Below are 22,834 nucleotides of genomic sequence, written 5' to 3'. Positions count from 1 at the left end.
AAGAGGGTCATTCTATTGCACGACCACCTTTGTTTAATGGGTTGGATTACACATATTGGAAGACTCACATGAGGATCTTCCTCATTTCTATGGACTTTGAGCTTTGGTCTATTGTCGAGAATGGATTTCAAAAATCTTCTCTTCCAATGAGCGAATGGAATGAATCGGAGAAGAAGATTTTTGCTTTAAATGCAAAGGCTATGAATGCCTTGTTTTGTGCACTAGACAAAAACAAATTTAATCGTGTTTCAATTTGTGATTTGGCTTTTGATATTTGGAGAACTCTTGAGGTCACTCATGAAGGCACTAGCCGAGTGAAAGAGTCCAAAATCAACATCCTTGTGCACTCTTACGAACTTTTCCGAATGAAATCAAGTGAGTCCATCGGAGACATGTACACCCGGTTTACGGATGTCATCGATGGACTCAAAGCTCTTGGTAAAGATTTTACTAACTTTGAACTAATAACTAAAATCTTAAGATCCCTCCCTAAAAGTTGGGATCCAAAAGTTACGGCCATTCAAGAGGCCAAAGACCTTAAAGCATTCCCTTTTGAAGAACTCATTGGGTCTCTAATGACCTACGAAATGACATGTCAAGCTCATGACGAGCTCGAGAACCCCCTTCCAAAGAACAGAAAGGATATGGCACTCAAATCACAAGAAGACCACTTGAAAGGAACATCAAGTGTTGAGGACAGTGATAATGACATTGCACTTTTGACTCATAAATTTAAGAAATACTTAAGAAAGAACAAATTTAAAAATAATACAAAAAACAAATTTGAACAAAAGAAGGACCAAGTGATTTGCTATGAATGAAAAAAACCGGGACACTACAAGAACGATTGTCCTCAAGCCAAAAAGAGAACATCAAAGAAGAAGGCGCTCAAGGCAACGTGGGATGATTCAAGTGCGTCCGAAGAAGAGGAGTCCAACACCGAGTAAGTTGCTCATTATGCGCTAATCGCTTTTCATGAATTATTTGATGAATGTAGAACTGTTAGCAAGAAGTTAAGTATCTTAAAGAAAGAGCATGCTTTGCTACAAGATAAGTTTGATAGTCTTCAAACTCCTCCAAGCTCTAAGTGTGAGCATTTAGAAGTAATAAAAAATAAAAATTTGCTTCTTAAAGAAACCTTAAACAAGTTTAAGGTTGGTAGCAAAGGATTAGACATGATCCTTGCACACAAGGGTCACATCGCAAATAGAAATGGAATTGGATTTTTAAAAGGATTACATCAAAATCCTACCACTTTCATAAAAGGACCTACATTACATGTTTCCTCTTATATGAAATGCAACTTCTATTGCAAATCCGGACATATTGCCTACAAATGTCCATTTAGAAAAATTAGTTCACAAAAATTAATAAGGGTTCCTAAAGGAACTATAAAGGATTCAATAATTAATAACAAAGTTAGTGGGTCAATTTTTTAGGCACCCAAAATCAAATGGGTACCTAAAAGTCATCCTCTTTTGTAGACAAATCCACAAGCTAGGAGCAAGAGATGGTATCTCGATAGTGGATGCTCAAGACATATGACTGGAGATCCATCTCATTTCTCTATGCTCACTAGCAAAGAAGAAGGGTACGTCACCTTCGGAGACAACAACAAAGGCAAAATCATTGGCAAGGGAACTATTGGTAACAAATTTAGTTTTTCCATTGATGATGTTTTACTAGTTGATGGATTGAAACACAATCTCTTGAGTATTAATCAACTATGTGATAAAGGTTACATCGTTAGATTTGAATCAAATATGTGCATTATTGAAAAACTAAATCATAACATGACTATGATTGCTTTAAAACAAAATAATGTCTATACCATCAATCTTGATGAACTAAGTAATGAAATGTGTTTCTCCGCTGTAAATGATGATGCTTGGCTTTGGCATAGGAGATTAGGTCATGCAAGTATGAAAACAATATCTAAAATCTCATCTCAAGAATTAGTACGAGGGATTCCGAATATGAAGTTTATTAAGGATAAGGTATACGATGTATGTCAACTAGGCAAACAAATAAAAACAAGCTTCAAACCAAAAAATCAAATTAGCACCACTAGACCATTATAATTGATCAATTTGGACTTATTTGGACCAATTGATACAACAAGTCTAGGTGGAAGCAAATATACTTTTGTGATTGTGGATGACTACTCTAGATACACTTGGACCTATTTCTTAGCTCACAAAAGCGATTGCTTCAAGTGTTTCTCTAAATTTTGTAAACTCACTCAAAACGAAAAAGGCTTCATGATTTCATCAATTCGGAGTGATCACGGTGGTGAATTCCAAAACCATGACTTTCAAAATTTTTGCGAAGTTAATGGGTACAATCACAACTTCTCAACTCCAAGAAATCCTCAACAAAATGGAGTAGTTGAAAGGAAAAATAGAAACCTACAAGAAATGGCAAGAACTATGTTAAATGAATATAGTTTACCCAAATATTTTTGGGCCGAAGCCATAAATACGGCTTGTTACATCATGAATAGGGTCCTAATAAGACCATCTCTATTAAAAACACCCTATGAATTATGGAATAACAAAAAACCAAATATTTCTTATTTTAAAGTTTTTGGTTGTAAATGCTTTATTTTAAATAAAAAGGATGCCCTAGGTAAATTTGATGCCAAATCCGATGAAGGCATTTTTCTTGATTACTCCTCCGTTTCTAATGTCACGCCCCTCCCGAATTTTATTCTCATTCAAGAGGTGTGAACCTAACTCAAGTTGATAATATTATAATTCAACAAACAATCTAGGATCCAATCACACATTTGAGGTCACTAAGAAAAAAACATTCAAGTCGTTCACCTCTACAATCCACAATTCACAAAACCTGTGCAGTTTATAATCATACATCATGTCACTAGATGATTCTTAAAATCCAAAAGCAACTTAACTAAACCATAACTATATCATAAATCCATAAGTGTGACAATTAATGCATTCACAAAACTAACATGTACTACATGTTTATATCAGTACACAGTTTAGACTTAACATTTCCAAAATCCTGACGTAAGAGGTACTTTTCAAATGTTTACAAGATACATCAATCTAGATTTGTCATTGATATTTCATTACTCCCAAAAAGAAATTATACAACATCAACCAATCAAGTACAAAATATTTGCCCCAAAATCTTCTAGTCTTCCACTACCTCAACCCAATTTACATATTTTAGTGAGCGATAAGCTATCCTAAAAAATTTATATAGCAACGGGGTGAGCATATAAAGCTCAGCAAGTGACTAACATATCCATAGCAAAGAGGATAGGTATCAAACAAATAAGGTATCAAAATACAAAGCAGAGATACAAGATGAAACAGTAGTATGTGTTAGGATCGAGAGCACTAAGAGGGGGGGGGTGAATTAGTGCAGCGGAAATCGTATTTAAAACCAAAAGCTGCGTTTGTTCAAAAACTATTATGATGCAAAAGCAAATTCTCAGTTTGTATCTAAGTGCAGTTTGCGTCTAAGCGCAGATTGCGTCTAAGCGCAGTTTTGCGTCTAAGCGCAGATTGCGTCTAAGCGCAGTTTTGCGTCTAAGCGCAGTTTTGCGTCTAAACTCAGATTTACGTCTAAATGCAGATTTACGTCTAAACGCAGATTTACGTCTAAACGCAGTTTTACGTCTAAACGTAGTTTTACGTCTAAACGCAGATTTACGTCTAAACGCAGTATTACGTCTAAACGCAGTTTTACGTCTAAACGCAGTTTTACGTCTAAACGCAGTTTTACGTCTAAACGCAGATTTACGTCTAAACGCAGTTAGACGCAGATTTACGTCTAAACTTTGAAACTTGTTTGTATACTCGCAAAAGGCAGTATGCAGTTGAAACCAAGACGTAAACGTGAATTGAAATCTGATGATTGAGCGAAGAAAGCCGATTTACGTCTGAATGCAGTTTTACGTCTAAATGTTGAAACTCGTTTGTAAAATCGTAGAGGACAGATTGCAGTTATTAATAGGATTAAAATGTAAGCGTAAACTGCAAGGAAGCTCGTTCGTAAAAGCACGGAAAACAGATTTGCAGAATCAAACGTAAACGTAAACTGTAATGTATGAAAATACGAGTTTACGTCTGAATGCAGATTTGGAAGAACAGCACTTAGAACTTGTTCGTGAAAGCGCAGAGAGCAGTAGTGATGAGGGAGGTTTGCAGTAATGATAAAATGCTCGAAAATAAACGCAAACCAGAGATTTAGAGTGGTTCGGTCAGCCTTGACCTACTCCACTTTTGGCTTCCTCCACCGATGAGGTTGCCGACGTCAACTAGGTGCCTTCCTTCAATGGGCGAAGGCCAAACTTCCCTCTTACAGTTTCTCTCCTTTTGACAGGCTTAGGAGACAACCTTTACAGACCTTTCTCTCCTCACTTTACAGTTGAAAACTTGAAGAACAGAAGGAGGAGACTCAAGGGCTTTACAACACTTTTGAGCTCTTTAGAATCACAGAAAAGATCACACTTTCGGTATAGGTCTGTATCTTTTCAGTGCTGAATGGGTGGGGTATTTATAGGCCCCAACCCAATTCAAAATTCGAGCTCAAAACGATCAAATCGATCAAATCCCAGAATTCTGGGATCAGGCGGTTGCACCTCTCGACTGGAGAGGTGGCACCGCCTGGCAGAGCTCGAAGACTGAGCTCTGCCGATTGCTTCTTCTCTGCCAGAGCTCGAAGACTGAGCTCAATGGTTGCATCACCTGGCAGAGCTCGAAGACTGAGCTTGGTGGTTGCATCACCTGGCAGAGCTCGAAATCTGAGCTTGGTGGTTGCATCACTTGGCAGAGCTCCAAACTGAGCTCAAGCTGATGCACCATTCTGCCAGAGCTCGAAGACTGAGCTTGGTGAATGCATCACCTGGCAAAGCTCGAGACTGAGCTCAGGCTGATGCACCACTCTGCCAAAGCTCGAAGACTGAGCTTGGTGGTTGCATCGCCTGGCAGAGCTCGGAACTTGAGCTCTGGCGGTGCAACCTCTTGGCTGGAGCGGTTGCACCTCCCAGCCTTGCAACCCTGGCGGTTGCACCTCCTGGCTGGGGCGGTTGCACCTCCCAACCCCACAGCCCAGGCGGTTGCACCTCCTGGCTGGGGCGGTTGCACCTCTCAACCCCACAGCCCAGGCGGTTGCACCTCCTGGCTGGGGCGGTTGCACCTCCTGGTGCAATCAGGGTCCGAATGGTTCACTCCATTCGACCCACTTTGAATCTTTTCAGGGGCCCAATTGCCCCAAGATTAAGCTAATGGGATCACCTCCCATTTTCATGCTTAATCATCGTGCTAACTACGATTATCTCTAAGACAACTTCTGCAGCTTGCTCCGATGCGTCAATCGCTTCTTCCGGCGAGTTTCCGGCCAACTTCCGTCGATCAACCAATAACCCTCGGTGATCCTTCTGCGGACATCCGGCATACTCCTGGACTTTGCGACGATCCACTTGGCGAGTTCCGACGAGCTTCGCTTGGCAAGCTTCTGGACTTCTCGGATCTGTTCTCTCTGAACCTCCGACGACCGTCCGAACTTCCGTCGAACTCTCGAACTCCTAACGTGATCATGATCTTGACTCCGGCGCAACTCCTGCTGCTTGTCTTAATCTCATCGTAGTTAATCCTGCACACTTATCTCAACACATATATTAGATAACAAATGACAATTGACTTCATCATCAAAATCCGAGATTCAACAATCTCCCCCTTTTTGATGATGACAATCAATTGATAAAGGAGTTATCCTTAACTCCCCCTATCTATATGCCATAGTTGAGATAAGTCAACCTTGAATTCAAGACCTAAGAATTCAAGTGACGTATTGATAAGTTAGATCAGTTAAACTTATCAATACTTCCATCGTGATGCCTATCATGATGTATCTCTTCAAGAATTATGTCAAGGCATGACATACATCATCAAGTTTGTATGATAGTGTTTGTAACCAATCATCATGTAATCATATAAAGCTACGAAGGACTTTTTACATGATGCTCACATTTGAGATTTTCTAACAAGTTTGCATTTTCTTCACAATATCAAATCAAGATATGATGCAAACTATAGCACATGTTCACATATCTCTTGGTGATGCAAGGATGGCATAACATTGTTTATAGCATCACTCAAGTATTTGCAACTATGACATAGATATGATTATGGCAGTTCAACTATGACATAGTGTTTATCAATTCATATGTTTCTCCCCCTTTGTCATCAACAAAAAGCATGATAGCATTATCAAGCATATAAAGGAAGTCATGACACATATATCTCTTTATTGTTTTTGCTTGACGGAGGAAAGTCATTTTCCAAAGAGTTTTCATAAGAGTGTACAGGAACATCCCATTTTTAGCATACAACTCGAAAAATGAACTTCTTACATGCATTTGATTAAAAATATTTGTCACATAATTTGCAACATGTTTTTTGATCAAGCGTTGTCAAGGCATGTAATAGTAATAACATCCGAAAGATAATTTTAAGTATTCGGACAATTCAACATTCCTAATTCTCTTCTTATGTAATCAAATTGTTCTTCACATAGGGGTTTTGTGAAGATATCAGCCAGTTGATGTTTGGTATCAATAAACTCTATGGTCACGTCATGATTAGTGACATGATCACGTATAAAGTGATGTCTAATATCAATGTGTTTTGTTCTTGAGTGTTGTATAGGATTTTTAGTTAAGCATATTGCACTCGTGTTATCACATTTAATGGGAATATCTTTAAGATTCACTTTGTAATCTTCTAAAGTGTTTTTCATCCATACAACTTGTGCACAGCATGCACTTGCTGCAATGTATTCAGCTTCGGTTGTTGATAGGGCAACCGAGTTTTGTTTCTTAGATGACCAGGATACAAGGGCATGTCCTAAAAATTGACATGATCCTGATGTGCTTTTTCTGTCTAGTTTACAGCCAGCGAAGTCCGCATCAGCATAGGCTGTTAATTCAAAATTTTCTGTTTTTGGGTACCATAATCCTAGATTGGTAGTTCCATTAAGATATCTGAGTATTCTTTTGACAGCTTTGAGATGAGATATCTTAGGGTCTGATTGAAATCTAGCACAAAGTCCTACACTGAACATAATGTCTGGTCTGGTGGCAGTGAGGTAAAGTAAACTTCCTATCATACCCCTATAGGTTTTTTGATCGAAGCTTTCTCCATTCTCATCAATTTCTAACTTAGTGGAGGTGCTCATAGGAGTGTCAATGGCTTTTGAATTATTCATTTTGAACTTCTTTAGCAAACTTACAGCATATTTGGTTTGACTAATAAAGATGCCATTGCTTAGTTGTTTGATTTGTAGGCCTAAGAAGAATGTTAACTCTCCCATTAGACTCATTTCGAATTCATGACTCATAGTTTTCGAAAAGGATTCACAAAGAGATTCATTTGTAGAACCAAAGATAATGTCATCAACATAAATCTGAACAATGAGAAAATCATTTTCAAAATTCTTGATAAACAATGTAGTATCAACCTTGCCTTTTACGAAATTATTTTCAATGAGAAAAGAGCTAAGTCTCTCATACCAAGCCCTTGGGGCTTGCTTTAAACCATAGAGAGCTTTAGTTAATCTAAACACATGATTAGGGTGGCCATTATTTTCAAATCCAGGAGGTTGTTCAACATAAACTTCTTCGGAAATGAAACCATTTAGAAAAGCGCTTTTAACATCCATTTGAAATAACTTAAAATTATTGCAACTAGCATAGGCAAGGAGCATCCTTATGGCTTCCAATCGAGCCACAGGTGCGAAGGTTTCTTCGTAATCGATACATTCTTCTTGGTTGAAACCTTTGGCCACTAATCTAGCCTTGTTTCTAACCACGATACCATTTTCATCTTGCTTGTTTCTAAAGACCCATTTAGTACCAATTACTAAATGGTCATTTGGCCTAGGAACAAGCGTCCACACCTCATTTCTCTCAAATTGATTTAATTCATCTTGCATTGCGATAATCCATGAATCATCTTTCATGGCTTCATCAACACATTTGGGTTCAATTTGGGAGAGAAAAGTGGCGTTGGCACAAAAGTTTTTAAAAGAAGATCGTGTTTGAACCCCTTTTGATGTGTCTCCTAGGATTAGCTCCTTAGGATGAGCATCTATATACTTCCAATCCTTGGGTAAGGATGTTTTGGAAGTGGATGCAACCAAGTTGCTAGTTGGAGACGGGGTTTCGTTTAAATTCAAGGAATCAAAATTAATATCATCATCAAGATCATTTTTCTTAATTTCTGAAATCTCATTGAAAACGACATGGATGGATTCTTCAATAATTAAGGTTCTTTTATTGAAGATGTGAAAAGCTTTAGAAACCGAAGAATAACCAAGAAAAATTCCTTCATCAGATTTAGCATCGAATTTTCCTAAGTTATCCTTTTCATTCAAGATAAAACACTTACACCCAAAGACTTTAAAATATGAGACATTGGGTTTTTTGTTATTCCATAACTCATAAGGAGTTTTGGTGAGTAAGGGTCTTACTAGGACTCTATTTAAAATATAACATGCAGTGTTTACAGCTTCGGCCCAAAAATATTTGGGTAGGCTATGTTCATTCAACATGGTTCTAGCCATTTCTTGCAAATTTCGATTTTTTCTTTCTACTACCCCATTTTGTTGAGGATTTCTTGGAGTAGAGAAGTTATGGTTGTATCCGTTGAGTTCACAGAATTCTTGGAAGTCATGGTTTTGAAATTCTCCACCGTGATCACTTCTAATTGACGAAATCATAGATTCCTTCTCATTTTGAACAAGTTTACAAAACTTGGTAAAATGTCTAAAGCATTCATTTTTTTGTTTTAAGAAGTAGGTCCATGTATATCTGCTGTAGTCATCAATAATGACAAAGGCGTATTTGCTACCTCCTAGACTCGATGTAGAGATTGGTCCGAACAAGTCCATATGGATCAATTGTAAGGGCCTAGAGGTGCTTATTTGATTCTTAGCTTTGAAGCTACCCCTAATTTGCTTACCTAATTGGCAAGCATCACATACATTATCTTTGATGAACTTGATATGAGGAATTCCTCTTACAAGTTCTCTAGATGATACTTGATTGATTAGTTTCATGCTAGCATGACCTAATCTTCTATGCCATAGCCAAGCATCCTCATTCATAACGGCAAAGCACATTTCATCACATAAGTCATTGATGTCAATAGTGTATACGTTGTTTTGTTTTAATGCAATCATAGATATATTTTTGTGTGGTTTTTCAATGATGCAGGCATTAGATTCAAATCTTATAATATATCCTTTATCACATAATTGACTAATGCTCAAGAGGTTATGTTTTAAACCATCAACTAGTAAAACATCTTCAATAGAGAGGTTGGATTTGTTACCAATGGTTCCTTTGCCAATGATTTTACCCTTGTTGTTGTCTCCGAAGGTGACATATCCTTCGTCTATGCTAGAGAGCTTAGAGAATTGAGATGGATCTCCGGTCATATGCCTTGAGCATCCACTATCAAGGTACCATTTCTTGCTCCTAGCTTGCAATTGTTTAGTTTTCTACAAGAAAGGATGACGTTTAGGTACCCATTTGCTTTTGGGTGCCTCATAAATAGATCTACATTTTCTATCATGTTGCATAGAGTTTATCATGGTTCCTTTAGGAACCCAAATTAATTTGTTTGGACTTATTTTCTTGAATGGACAACAATGTGTCTTGTGTCCAGATTTGCAACAAAAGTTGCACTTGGTTTGGTTTTGAACATGTAAGATGGGGCCTTTTACAAAGGTAGTTGGATTTCGGTGAGGACTCCTCACAAATCCAATCCCACTTCTTTTGGGAGCATGACCCTTGTTTGTAAGGATCATGTTTAATGACTTGCTACCAACCTCGAATTTCTTCAAGGTGTCCTTAAGCAGCAAGTTTTCTTTTTGTATGGTTTCTAAATCATGACATTTGATACATGAGTTTAAACTATCATGATGTTCGACTTTTAATTTATCAAACTCACAGGTAAGATTATCATGTACCCTTTTTAGCAACTTGTATTTTCTATTTATAACTTTGCATTCATCAAATAAATCATGGAAGGCATTTAATAATTCATCGAAAGATAAATCAGCATCTAATAAATCCGTTACCTCCTCTTCGATGGCCATAAAGGCGTAATGAGCAACTTGCTCGGTGTTGGATTCTTCTTCCTCAGATGCGCTCGACTCATCCCATGTTGCTTGGAGCGCCTTCTTCTTTGTTGTTCTTTTCTTGACTTGGGGACAATCACTTTTGTAATGTCCCGGCTTTTTACATTCATAGCAGATCACTTGGTCCTTCTTAGGTTCAAGTTTATTTTTCACATCGTTTTTAAACTTGTTTCTTTTGAAGAATTTTTTAAACTTTCTTGTCAAAAGTGCCAAGTCATCGTCACAATCCTCATCACTTGAGTTTTCTCTCAAGTGGCATTCAGAAGTTTTAAGTGCCATATCCTTCCTGTTCTTTGGAAGGATGTCTTCCTGCTCTTCATGAGCTTTGCAGGTCATTTCGTAGGTCATTAATGACCCGATTAGTTCTTCAAGAGGGAAATTTTGCAGATCTTTTGCCTCTTGAATGGCGGTGACTTTAGGATCCCAACTCTTAGGAAGGGATCTTAGTATCTTATTAACAAGCTCAAAATCCGAAAAGCTTTTTCCGAGTCCTTTTAGACCGTTGACGACATCCGTGAAACGGGTAAACATGTCGCCAATGGTTTCACTCGGTTTCATTCGGAAAAGTTCAAAAGAATGCAGCAACAGATTGATTTTTGACTCTTTCACTCTACTTGTGCCCTCGTGGGTCACTTCAAGTGTGTGCCAAATATCAAAAGCAGTTTCGCAAGTTGAAACACGATTAAACTCGTTTTTATCAAGAGCGCAAAATAAGGCATTCATAGCCTTTGCATTAAGAGCGAAAGCCTTCTTCTCCAAATCGTTCCAATCGATCATTGGAAGAGAAGATTTTGAAAATCCATTTTCAACAAGGTTCCACAGTTCTAGATCCATAGAAATAAGAAAGATCCTCATTCGGGTCTTCCAGTAAGTGTAGTCCGTTCCACTGAACATGGGTGGACGTGTAATTGAATGCCCCTCTTGGTTTCCGGCGTATGCCATCTCTCTTGGGTTTTAATCCTTTAGAGAGTTAACCTTGCTCTGATACCAATTGTTAGGATCGAGAGCACTAAGAGGGGGGGGGTGAATTAGTGCAGCGGAAATCGTATTTAAAACCAAAAGCTGCGTTTGTTCAAAAACTATTATGATGCAAAAGCAAATTCTCAGTTTGTATCTAAGTGCAGTTTGCGTCTAAGCGCAGATTACGTCTAAGCGCAGTTTTGCGTCTAAGCGCAGATTGCGTCTAAGCGCAGTTTTGCGTCTAAGCGCAGTTTTGCGTCTAAACTCAGATTTACGTCTAAATGCAGATTTACGTCTAAACGCAGATTTACGTCTAAACGCAGTTTTACGTCTAAACGTAGTTTTACGTCTAAACGCAGATTTACGTCTAAACGCAGTATTACGTCTAAACGCAGTTTTACGTCTAAACGCAGTTTTACGTCTAAACGCAGTTTTACGTCTAAACGCAGATTTACGTCTAAACGCAGTTAGACGCAGATTTACGTCTAAACTTTGAAACTTGTTTGTATACTCGCAAAAGGCAGTATGCAGTTGAAACCAAGACGTAAACGTGAATTGAAATCTGATGATTGAGCGAAGAAAGCCGATTTACGTCTGAATGCAGTTTTACGTCTAAATGTTGAAACTCGTTTGTAAAATCGTAGAGGACAGATTGCAGTTATTAATAGGATTAAAATGTAAGCGTAAACTGCAAGGAAGCTCGTTCGTAAAAGCACGGAAAACAGATTTGCAGAATCAAACGTAAACGTAAACTGTAATGTATGAAAATACGAGTTTACGTCTGAATGCAGATTTGGAAGAACAGCACTTAGAACTTGTTCGTGAAAGCGCAGAGAGCAGTAGTGATGAGGGAGGTTTGCAGTAATGATAAAATGCTCGAAAATAAACGCAAACCAGAGATTTAGAGTGGTTCGGTCAGCCTTGACCTACTCCACTTTTGGCTTCCTCCACCGATGAGGTTGCCGACGTCAACTAGGTGCCTTCCTTCAATGGGCGAAGGCCAAACTTCCCTCTTACAGTTTCTCTCCTTTTGACAGGCTTAGGAGACAACCTTTACAGACCTTTCTCTCCTCACTTTACAGTTGAAAACTTGAAGAACAGAAGGAGGAGACTCAAGGGCTTTACAACACTTTTGAGCTCTTTAGAATCACAGAAAAGATCACACTTTCGGTATAGGTCTGTATCTTTTCAGTGCTGAATGGGTGGGGTATTTATAGGCCCCAACCCAATTCAAAATTCGAGCTCAAAACGATCAAATCGATCAAATCCCAGAATTCTGGGATCAGGCGGTTGCACCTCTCGACTGGAGAGGTGGCACCGCCTGGCAGAGCTCGAAGACTGAGCTCTGCCGATTGCTTCTTCTCTGCCAGAGCTCGAAGACTGAGCTCAATGGTTGCATCACCTGGCTGAGCTCGAAGACTGAGCTTGGTGGTTGCATCACCTGGCAGAGCTCGAAATCTGAGCTTGGTGGTTGCATCACTTGGCAGAGCTCCAAACTGAGCTCAAGCTGATGCACCATTCTGCCAGAGCTCGAAGACTGAGCTTGGTGAATGCATCACCTGGCAAAGCTCGAGACTGAGCTCAGGCTGATGCACCACTCTGCCAAAGCTCGAAGACTGAGCTTGGTGGTTGCATCGCCTGGCAGAGCTCGGAACTTGAGCTCTGGCGGTGCAACCTCTTGGCTGGAGCGGTTGCACCTCCCAGCCTTGCAACCCTGGCGGTTGCACCTCCTGGCTGGGGCGGTTGCACCTCCCAACCCCACAGCCCAGGCGGTTGCACCTCCTGGCTGGGGCGGTTGCACCTCTCAACCCCACAGCCCAGGCGGTTGCACCTCCTGGCTGGGGCGGTTGCACCTCCTGGTGCAATCAGGGTCCGAATGGTTCACTCCATTCGACCCACTTTGAATCTTTTCAGGGGCCCAATTGCCCCAAGATTAAGCTAATGGGATCACCTCCCATTTTCATGCTTAATCATCGTGCTAACTACGATTATCTCTAAGACAACTTCTGCAGCTTGCTCCGATGCGTCAATCGCTTCTTCCGGCGAGTTTCCAGCCAACTTCCGTCGATCAACCAATAACCCTCGGTGATCCTTCTGCGGACATCCGGCATACTCCTGGACTTTGCGACGATCCACTTGGCGAGTTCCGACGAGCTTCGCTTGGCAAGCTTCTGGACTTCTCGGATCTGTTCTCTCTGAACCTCCGACGACCGTCCGAACTTCCGTCGAACTCTCGAACTCCCAACGTGATCATGATCTTGACTCCGGCGCAACTCCTGCTGCTTGTCTTAATCTCATCGTAGTTAATCCTGCACACTTATCTCAACACATAGATTAGATAACAAATGACAATTGACTTCATCAAAATCCGAGATTCAACAGTATGTTTTTTTTTTAATGCAGAATTACAATGTCATATCGTTCGAAGCACGTTTTATTCATACAATCGAGAAAAGGTAATTGGAGCATATCATTGGCATAAGGAGCATCTTGATGACATATGGTAATTTCAAGGCATAACAAAGATGTAAGGACGATTTTGGATATCATGAATGCAGAATTACGATGTCATTTCGTTTGAATCACGTTTTGTTCATACAATCGAGGAAAGATAATTGAAGCATATCATTGGCATAAGGAGCATATCGATGACATATAGTAATTTCAAGGCATAATAAAGACGTAAGAAGCATTTTGGACATCATGAATGCAGAATTACGATGTCATTTCGTTCGAAGCACGTTTTGTTCATACAATCGAGGAAAGATAATTGGAGCATATCATTGGCATGAGGAGCATATCGATGACATATGGTAATTTCAAGGCATAACAAAGACGTAAGGAGCATTTTGGATATCAATGGCATATGAAATAGTTCAGAACATATCAATGGTGAATGAAATGCTTCAGAATGTATCAATGGCATATGGAAATATTTTGGACGCATAAGAAGCATTTCAGAACATATCAAAGAACAAATACGAAATAGAAGCTCAAATGTCGTACTCTAGCATAGTGCATGTGAGGTTTAACTCTGTGGTGGCTCCACGCCGTGATGAGTTCTCGACTCAATCCATGGGTAGCCCTTTCCTACTCGAGCCCTCTCACCCTACCCAAGTGCTAGGTCGGCTTTGAATTTCATATCAAACAGATAGAAGGTGAAGTGGGATTCCAAACATAATATGGTCCATCCATTTCTGAATGACCACCAAACATAATCTAGAGCATCGCGGGCTCTAAGCACATACCCTTTACCATTTCTAGCAAAGGTCCAAATAATCCCACAAACACCAGAGTACAAAAGGGTATTGTAAATAATGAATTGGGACATATCAGAAGCACATGCGGAACAACGAAATGTACATATGCCTTTCGAGTCAATACGATACAAACATAATCTTTCATAAATGTATTCAGATTTGAAAGAAAACAAAAGCAAGAGCATACAAGAATTTTCAAGAAATCATATATAGCTCAATTGAAATAAGAAAGTTAGATAAATTCAATGTCCAAAGAAATGAAACTGGAAGAGCCACATATCGAAAGCAAATGCGGAACAATGGGATGCATGTGCCGAAATCATTACGATGCAAACATGATCTTTAGATGATAGCTGCACATGTACAAATAAATAGAGGACAAAAGTATACAGGAATTTAAGGTAATAATGTAAAGCTTAACTGAAGTAAGAGTTTTTTTTTTTGCCGAAATCGATTTCCAAAGAGAATAAACAAGGAAAGCCGAAATCGACCAAAGCTCGATTCTGGCAGAATTTGATAGGAACATTGCATGAACTATTTGGATAACCAATTATGCTCCAATTTATACAAATTAGGTGTCATTAGAAAGCTTTGTCAATCTAGTTTTAGGCAAATCAAGTTTAACAGGAATTAAAATTTACAACAGGGAGTTACAGATAATTTCGTAGCGAAAGGTCTGAAAATATTAGCTCTGTTTTACTGAATCCATAGGGTCGACAAAAGCAGATGATTCAGTTAGCAATTGTACTCCAAAAATTTCAAATCAGGAATACACAGAAATAATTTTGAGTCTAGCTTTGAATAAATCATACTTTGTATGAATCTGAGTTCACAGCAGAATGTTATAAGTAGTTAAGCAACAAGAGGTCAGAAATTTCAGTCCCTATTTTACAGAATCTGTAGGGTTAATTTAAATAGATGTCTTAGTAGGAATTTAAAGTCCAAATCATTCGATCTTTATATCGAAATAAAGATTTTCTTGTCTACTTTCAAATGGAATAGGATTTGTCTAAATCAGAGTTTACTACAAAATGTTATGACCGAAACATTGCATAGAGGTCAAATTACCGAAAAATTACAGATTCATAGCTTTATATCAAAATGAAAGAAGGTCTGGTTCTCAGTTGAAATCTTTCAAATTTTGCAGAATAAAAATGGAAACAGAGATTAAGGTTACTGTGGGATGGGGTTAGAACACTTGCCTTATAACTATTTGAATCCCAAATGTGCCAAAATTGATGAAAAACCTCAAGCTCGTCTTCTTCTTCTTCTTTTTCTTTTCTCAAACTCACGTTGGCTGCAACTCTTCAGATTTGTTTTCTTTAACCTTTCATCTAATTATTTAGGTTTTGGCTAATGCAAAAGTTGCAAGGTGTCATGCATGCATGAAAGGGGCTAGGTGTCATCTTTAGAGCAAAGATAAGTGGCACTCTTAAGTTAGCTAGTGACACATGTCCACTATTTATATATATATATATATATTAACTTAAATCTGAATCTTTCATAAATTATATCAAACTTCTAATATTTACTCTTAGGTCCCTAGTCATAAACATTTAATATAATATCATTTAATATAAAATAATTATTAAACAATCCTTATTTTTACAAACAAACTTTTTACTAAATTTTTAAAAATGGGGGATGTTACATCTAAGGCCTTTCGTGTCTTTAACAAAAGGACCTTAGTAATAGAAGAGTCTATTCATATAATTTTTAATGAAATTTCTGATTTAAAGAAAAATGATTTTGATGATAATCTTGGTTTTGATAATTTGAATTTAAACGAACCCCCTCCTCAAAATAGCCATTTGAATGCATCTTCTTCCGAAATTTCTTTACCCAAAGAATGAAAGTATGTAGATGCTCATCCAAAGGAGCTAATTATAGGAGATACAACAAAAGGGGTTCAAACTTGTTCTTCTTTCAAGAATTTTTGTGCTAACGCCAATGATTTTGCCTTTGTTGTTGTCTCCGAAGGTGACGTACCCTTCTTCTTTGCTAGTGAGCATAGAGAAATGAGATGGATCTCCAGTCATATGTCTTGAGCATCCACTATCGAGATACCATCTCTTGCTCCTAGCTTGTGGATTTGTCTACAAAAGAGGATGATTTTTAGGTACCCATTTGATTTTGGGTGCCTAAAAAATTGACCCACTAACTTTGTTATTAATTATTGAATCCTTTATAGTTCCTTTAGGAACCCATATTAATTTTTGTGAACTAATTTTTCTAAATGGACATTTGTAGGCAATATGTCCGGATTTGCAATAGAAGTTGCATTTCATATAAGAGGAAACATGTAATGTAGGTCCTTTTATGAAAGTGGTAGGATTTTGATGTAATCCTTTTAAAAATCCAATTCCATTTCTATTTGCGATGTGACCCTTGTGTGCAAGGATCATGTCTAATCCTTTGCTACCAACCTTAAACTTGTTTAAGGTTTCTTTAAGAAGCAAATTTTTATTTTTTATTACTTCTAAATGCTCACACTTAGAGCATGGAGGAGTTTGAAGACTATCAAACTTATCTTGTAGCAAAGCATGCTCTTTCTTTAAGATACTTAACTTCTTGCTAACAGTTCTACATTCATCAAATAATTCATGAAAAGCGATTAGCGCATAATGAGCAACTTACTCGGTGTTGGACTCCTCTTCTTCGGACGCACTTGAATCATCCCACGTTGCCTTGAGCGCCTTCTTCTTTGATGTTCTCTTTTTGGCTTGAGGACAATCGTTCTTGTAGTGTCCCGGTTTTTTTCATTCATAGCAAATCACTTGGTCCTTCTTTTGTTCAAATTTGTTTTTTGTATTATTTTTAAATTTGTTCTTTCTTAAGTATTTCTTAAATTTATGAGTCAAAAGTGCAATGTCATTGTCACTGTCCTCAACACTTGATGTTCCTTTCAAGTGGTCTTCTTGTGATTTGAGTGCCATATCCTTTCTGTTCTTTGGAAGGGGATTCTCGAGCTCGTCATGAGCTTGACATGTCATTTCGTAGGTCATTAGAGACCCAATGAGTTCTTCAAAAGGGAATGCTTTAAGGTCTTTGGCCTCTTGAATGGCCGTAACTTTTGGATCCCAACTTTTAGGGAGGGATCTTAAGATTTTAGTTATTAGTTCAAAGTTAGTAAAATCTTTACCAAGAGCTTTGAGTCCATCGATGACATCCGTAAACCGGGTGTACATGTCTCCGATGGACTCACTTGATTTCATTCGGAAAAGTTCGTAAGAGTGCACAAGGATGTTGATTTTGGACTCTTTCACTCGGCTAGTGCCTTCATGAGTGACCTCAAGAGTTCTCCAAATATCAAAAGCCAAATCACAAATTGAAACACGATTAAATTTGTTTTTGTCTAGTGCACAAAACAAGGCATTCATAGCCTTTGCATTTAAAGCAAAAATCTTCTTCTCCGATTCATTCCATTCGCTCATTGGAAGAGAAGATTTTTGAAATCCATTCTCGACAATAGACCAAAGCTCAAAGTCCATAGAAATGAGGAAGATCCTCATGCGAGTCTTCCAATATCTGTAATCCAACCCATTAAACAAAGGTGGTCGTGCAATAGAATGGCCCTCTTGCATGCCGGAGTAAGCCATCTCTCTTGGGTATTAAACTAAATATGAGAGATAACCTTGCTCTGATACCACTTGTTAGGATCAGAGCGGCACTAAGAGGGGGGGGGTGAATTAGTGCAGCGGATTAAAACTTCGGTTTTAGAAAAATCTTTCGTACGATAAGAACGGAACTTGAAAAGCTTAACTTGAAAGCGTATTCTTAGAGTTGCACAGCAAAGGTAAGAAGGAACTAAAGCATGTAAGAAGGTTTGCAGTAATGTAAATAGCAATAATGAAATGCAAACCAGAGATTACGCCGATTTTAGAGTGGTTCGGTCAAATGACATACATCCACTTGCGAGGCCCCTCTTCGATGAGGCTCCCACCTTCCACTAGCAAATCTCTTGAAATGGAAGGGTAAGTACCCCTCTTACAACCTTTTACAAGCAGTTCAACCTCTTACACATTTTCAATAAGAAAGAAGGAGGAGAACTTTCTAGCAAATTGAAAACAATACTTGCTAAGACTTTCTAAGACTTTTCTCTCAATCAAATGCTTCTCAAAAGTTGTAATCTCAGTTGAGATTTGAGGGGTATTTATAGGCCTCAAGAGGATTCAATTTTGGGCTCCAAAATTTGAATTCTCTTTGGGTTCCCGATGCTGGCGGTGCCACCGCCCAGCCAAGCGGTGCCACTGCCCAACGCTCGGGTGCTGGACGGTCCAACTGCCCAGCCCAAGAGGTGTCACCGCCCAGCTCTCGGGTGCTGGGCCCAGTTGGCCCCTAACCAGGATATAGGATTATCTCTTAATCCTAATCCTAATTACAAGTGAACTACATAACAAAACACATCCTAAGCAAGTTTTCAACCGCGAACGTCGAGTCTTGTTCCGGCGAGCTTTCCATCGAACTTTCTTCCGACGGACTCCCATCAAGCTCCCGATCTTGTGATGACTTTAACGAGTAGCCGAGCCTTCTCGGTGATCTCCGTGAACCTCCGACGATCTCTTCGGCGAACTTCCGAAAATTCCGATAGGTTCCCGATTTCTTCTCGGTTGGTTCCGACAGCATCTCCGACGATTCTTCGGACTCTTAAACGTCCATTGATCTTGACTCCGGTATTCTTGCTTTGTGTTTTCTGGTTATCGTAGTCAATCCTGCACACTTTGTTGAATCTCGGATTTTGATGATGAAGTCAATTGTCATTTGTTATCTAATCTGTGTGTTGAGATAAGTGTGCAGGATTAACTACGATGAGATTAAGACAAGCAGCAGGAGTTGCCCCGGAGTCAAGATCATGATCACGTTGGGAGTTCGAGAGTTCGACGGAAGTTCGGACGGTCGTCGGAGGTTCAGAGAGAACAGATCCGAGAAGTCCAGAAGCTTGCCAAGCGAAGCTCGTCGGAACTCGCCAAGTGGATCGTCGCAAAGTCCAGGAGTATACCGGATATCCGCAGGAGGATCACCGAGGGTTATCGGTTGATCGACGGAAGTTGGCCGGAAACTCGCCGGAAGAAGCGATTGACGCATCGGAGCAAGCTGCAGGAGTTGTCTTAGAGATAATCGTAGTTAGCACGATGATTAAGCATGAAAATGGGAGGTGATCCCATTAGCTTAATCTTGGGGCAATTGGGCCCCTGAAAAGATTCAAAGTGGGTCGAATGGAGTGAACCATTCGGACCCTGATTGCACCAGGAGGTGCAACCGCCCCAGCCAGGAGGTGCAACCGCCTGGGCTGTGGGGCTGGGAGGTGCAACCGCCCCAGCCAGGAGGTGCAACCGCCAGGGGTGCACGGCTGGGAGGTGCAACCGCCCCAGCCAGGAGGTGCAACCGCCAGGGGTGCACGGCTGGGAGGTGCAACCGCCCCAGCCAGGAGGTGCAACCGCCAGGGTTGCAAGGCTGGGAGGTGCAACCGCTCCAGCCAAGAGGTTGCACCGCCAGAGCTCAAGTTCCGAGCTCTGCCAGGCGATGCAACCACCAAGCTCAGTCTTCGAGCTTTGGCAGTGTGGTGCATCAGCCTGAGCTCAGTCTCGAGCTTTGCCAGGTGATGCATTCACCAAGCTCAGTCTTCGAGCTATGGCAGAATGGTGCATCAGCTTGAGCTCAGTTTGGAGCTCTGCCAAGTGATGCAACCACCGAGCTCAGATTTCGAGCTCTGCCAGGTGATGCAACCACCAAGCTCAGTCTTCGAGCTCTGCCAGGTGATGCAACCATTGAGCTCAGTCTTCGAGCTCTGGCAGAGAAGAAGCAATCGGCAGAGCTCAGTCTTCGAGCTCTGCCAGGCGGTGCCACCTCTCCAGTTGAGAGGTGCAACCGCCTGATCCCAGAAATTCTGGGATTAGATCGATTTGATCGTTTTGAGCTCGAATTTTGAATTGGGTTGGGGCCTATAAATACCCCACCCATTCAGCACTGAAAAGATACAGACCTATACCGAAATTGTGATCTTTTCTGTGATTCTAAAGAGCTCAAAAGTGTTGTAAATCCTTGAGTCTCCTCCTTCTGTTCTTCAAGTTTTCAACTGTAAAGTGAGGAGAGAAAGGTCTGTAAAGGTTGTCTCCTAAGCCTGTCAAAAGGAGAGAAACTGTAAGAGGGAAGTTTGGCCTTCGCCCATTGAAGGAAGGCAGCTAGTTAACGTCGGCAACCTCATCGGTGGAGGAAGCCAAAAGTGGAGTAGGTCAAGGCTGACCGAACCACTCTAAATCTCTGGTTTGCGTTTAATTTCGAGCACTCTATCATTACTGCAAACCTCCCTCATCACTACTGCTCTCTGCGCTTTCACGAACAAGTTCTAAGTGCTGTTCTTCCAAATCTGCATTCAGACGTAAACTTGTATTTTCGTACATTACAGTTTACGTTTACGTTTGATTCTGCAGAACTGTTTTCCGCGCTTTTACGAACGAGCTTCCTTTCAGTTTACGTTTACGTCTTGATTTCAACTGCATACTGCCTTCTGCGAATATACAAACGAGTTTCAAAGTTTAGACGCAAATCTGCGTTTAGACGTAAAACTGCGTTTAAACGTAAAACTGCGTTTAGACGTAAATCTGCGTTTAGACGTAAAACTACGTTCAGACGTAAAACTGCGTTTAAACGTAAAACTGCGTTTAGACGTAAATCTGCGTTTAGACGTAAAACTACGTTTAGACGTAAAACTGCGTTTAGACGCAAATCTGCGTTTAGACGTAAATCTGCATTTAGACGCAAAACTGCGCTTAGACGCAAAACTGCGCTTAGACGCAATCTGCGCTTAGACGCAATCTGCGCTCAGACGCAAAACTGCGCTTAGACGCAATCTGCGCTTAAGACGCAAACTGCACTTAGATACAAACTGAGAATTTGCTTTTGCATCATAATCGTTTTTGAACGAACGCAGCTTTTTGTTTTTAAATTATTATAAAATTTCCGCTGCACTAATTCACCCCCCCCCTCTTAGTGCTCTTGATCCTAACAATTGGTATCAGAGCTCGGTTAACTCTCTAAAGGATTAAAACCCAAGAGAGATGGCATACGCCGGAAACCAAGAGGGGCATTCGATTACACGTCCACCCATGTTCAGTGGAACGGACTACACTTACTGGAAGACCCGAATGAGGATCTTTCTTATTTCTATGGATTTTGAACTATGGAACCTTGTTGAAAATGGATTTTCAAAATCTTCTCTTCCAATGATCGATTGGAACGATTTGGAAAAGAAGGCTTTCGCTCTTAATGCAAAGGCTATGAATGCCTTATTTTGCGCACTAGATAAAAACGAATTTAATCGTGTTTCAACTTGCGAAACTGCTTTTGATATTTGGCACACACTTGAAGTGACCCACGAGGGCACAAGTAGAGTGAAAGAGTCAAAAATCAATCTGTTGCTGCATTCTTTTGAACTTTTTCGAATGAAACCGAGTGAAACCATTGGCGACATGTTTACCCGTTTCACGGATGTCGTCAACGGTTTAAAAGGTCTCGGAAAGAGCTTTTCGGATTTTGAGCTTGTTAATAAGATACTAAGATCCCTTCCTAAGAGTTGGGATCCTAAAGTCACCGCCATTCAAGAGGCAAAAGATCTGCAAAATTTCCCTCTTGAAGAACTAATCGGGTCATTAATGACCTACGAAATGACCTGCAAAGCTCATGAAGAGCAAGAAGACATCCTTCCAAAGAACAGGAAGGATATGGCACTTAAAACTTCTGAATGCCACTTGAGAGAAAACTCAAGTGATGAGGATTGTGACGATGACTTGGCACTGTTGACAAGAAAGTTTAAAAAATTCTTCAAAAGAAACAAGTTTAAAAACGATATGAAAAATAAACTTGAACCTAAGAAGGACCAAGTGATCTGCTATGAATGTAAAAAGCCGGGACATTACAAAAGTGATTGTCCCCAAGTCAAGAAAAGAACAACAAAGAAGAAGGCGCTCCAAGCAACATGGGATGATTCAAGCGCATCCGAGGAAGAAGAATCCAACACCGAGCAAGTTGCTCATTACGCCTTTATGGCCATCGAAGGGGAGGTAACGGATTTATTAGATGCTGATTTATCTTTCGATGAATTATTAAATGCCTTCCATGATTTATTTGATGAATGCAAAGTTATAAATAAGAAATACAAGTTGCTAAAAAAGCTACATGATAATCTTACTTGTGAGTTTGATAAGTTAAAAGTCGAACATCATGATAGTTTAAACTCATGCATCAAATGTCATGATTTAGAAACTATACGAAAAGAAAACTTGCTGCTTAAGGACACCTTGAAGAAATTCGAGGTTGGTAGCAAGTCATTAAACATGATCCTTACAAACAAGGGTCATGCTCCCAAAAGAAGTGGGATTGGATTTGTGAGGAGTCCTCACCAAAATCCAACTACCTTTGTAAAAGGCCCCATCTTA

Source organism: Musa acuminata, chromosome BXJ1-5 (assembly GCF_036884655.1).
Source record: "Musa acuminata AAA Group cultivar baxijiao chromosome BXJ1-5, Cavendish_Baxijiao_AAA, whole genome shotgun sequence".
NCBI lineage: Eukaryota > Viridiplantae > Streptophyta > Magnoliopsida > Zingiberales > Musaceae > Musa > Musa acuminata.
Note: the sequence above shows the minus strand (reverse complement) of the source record.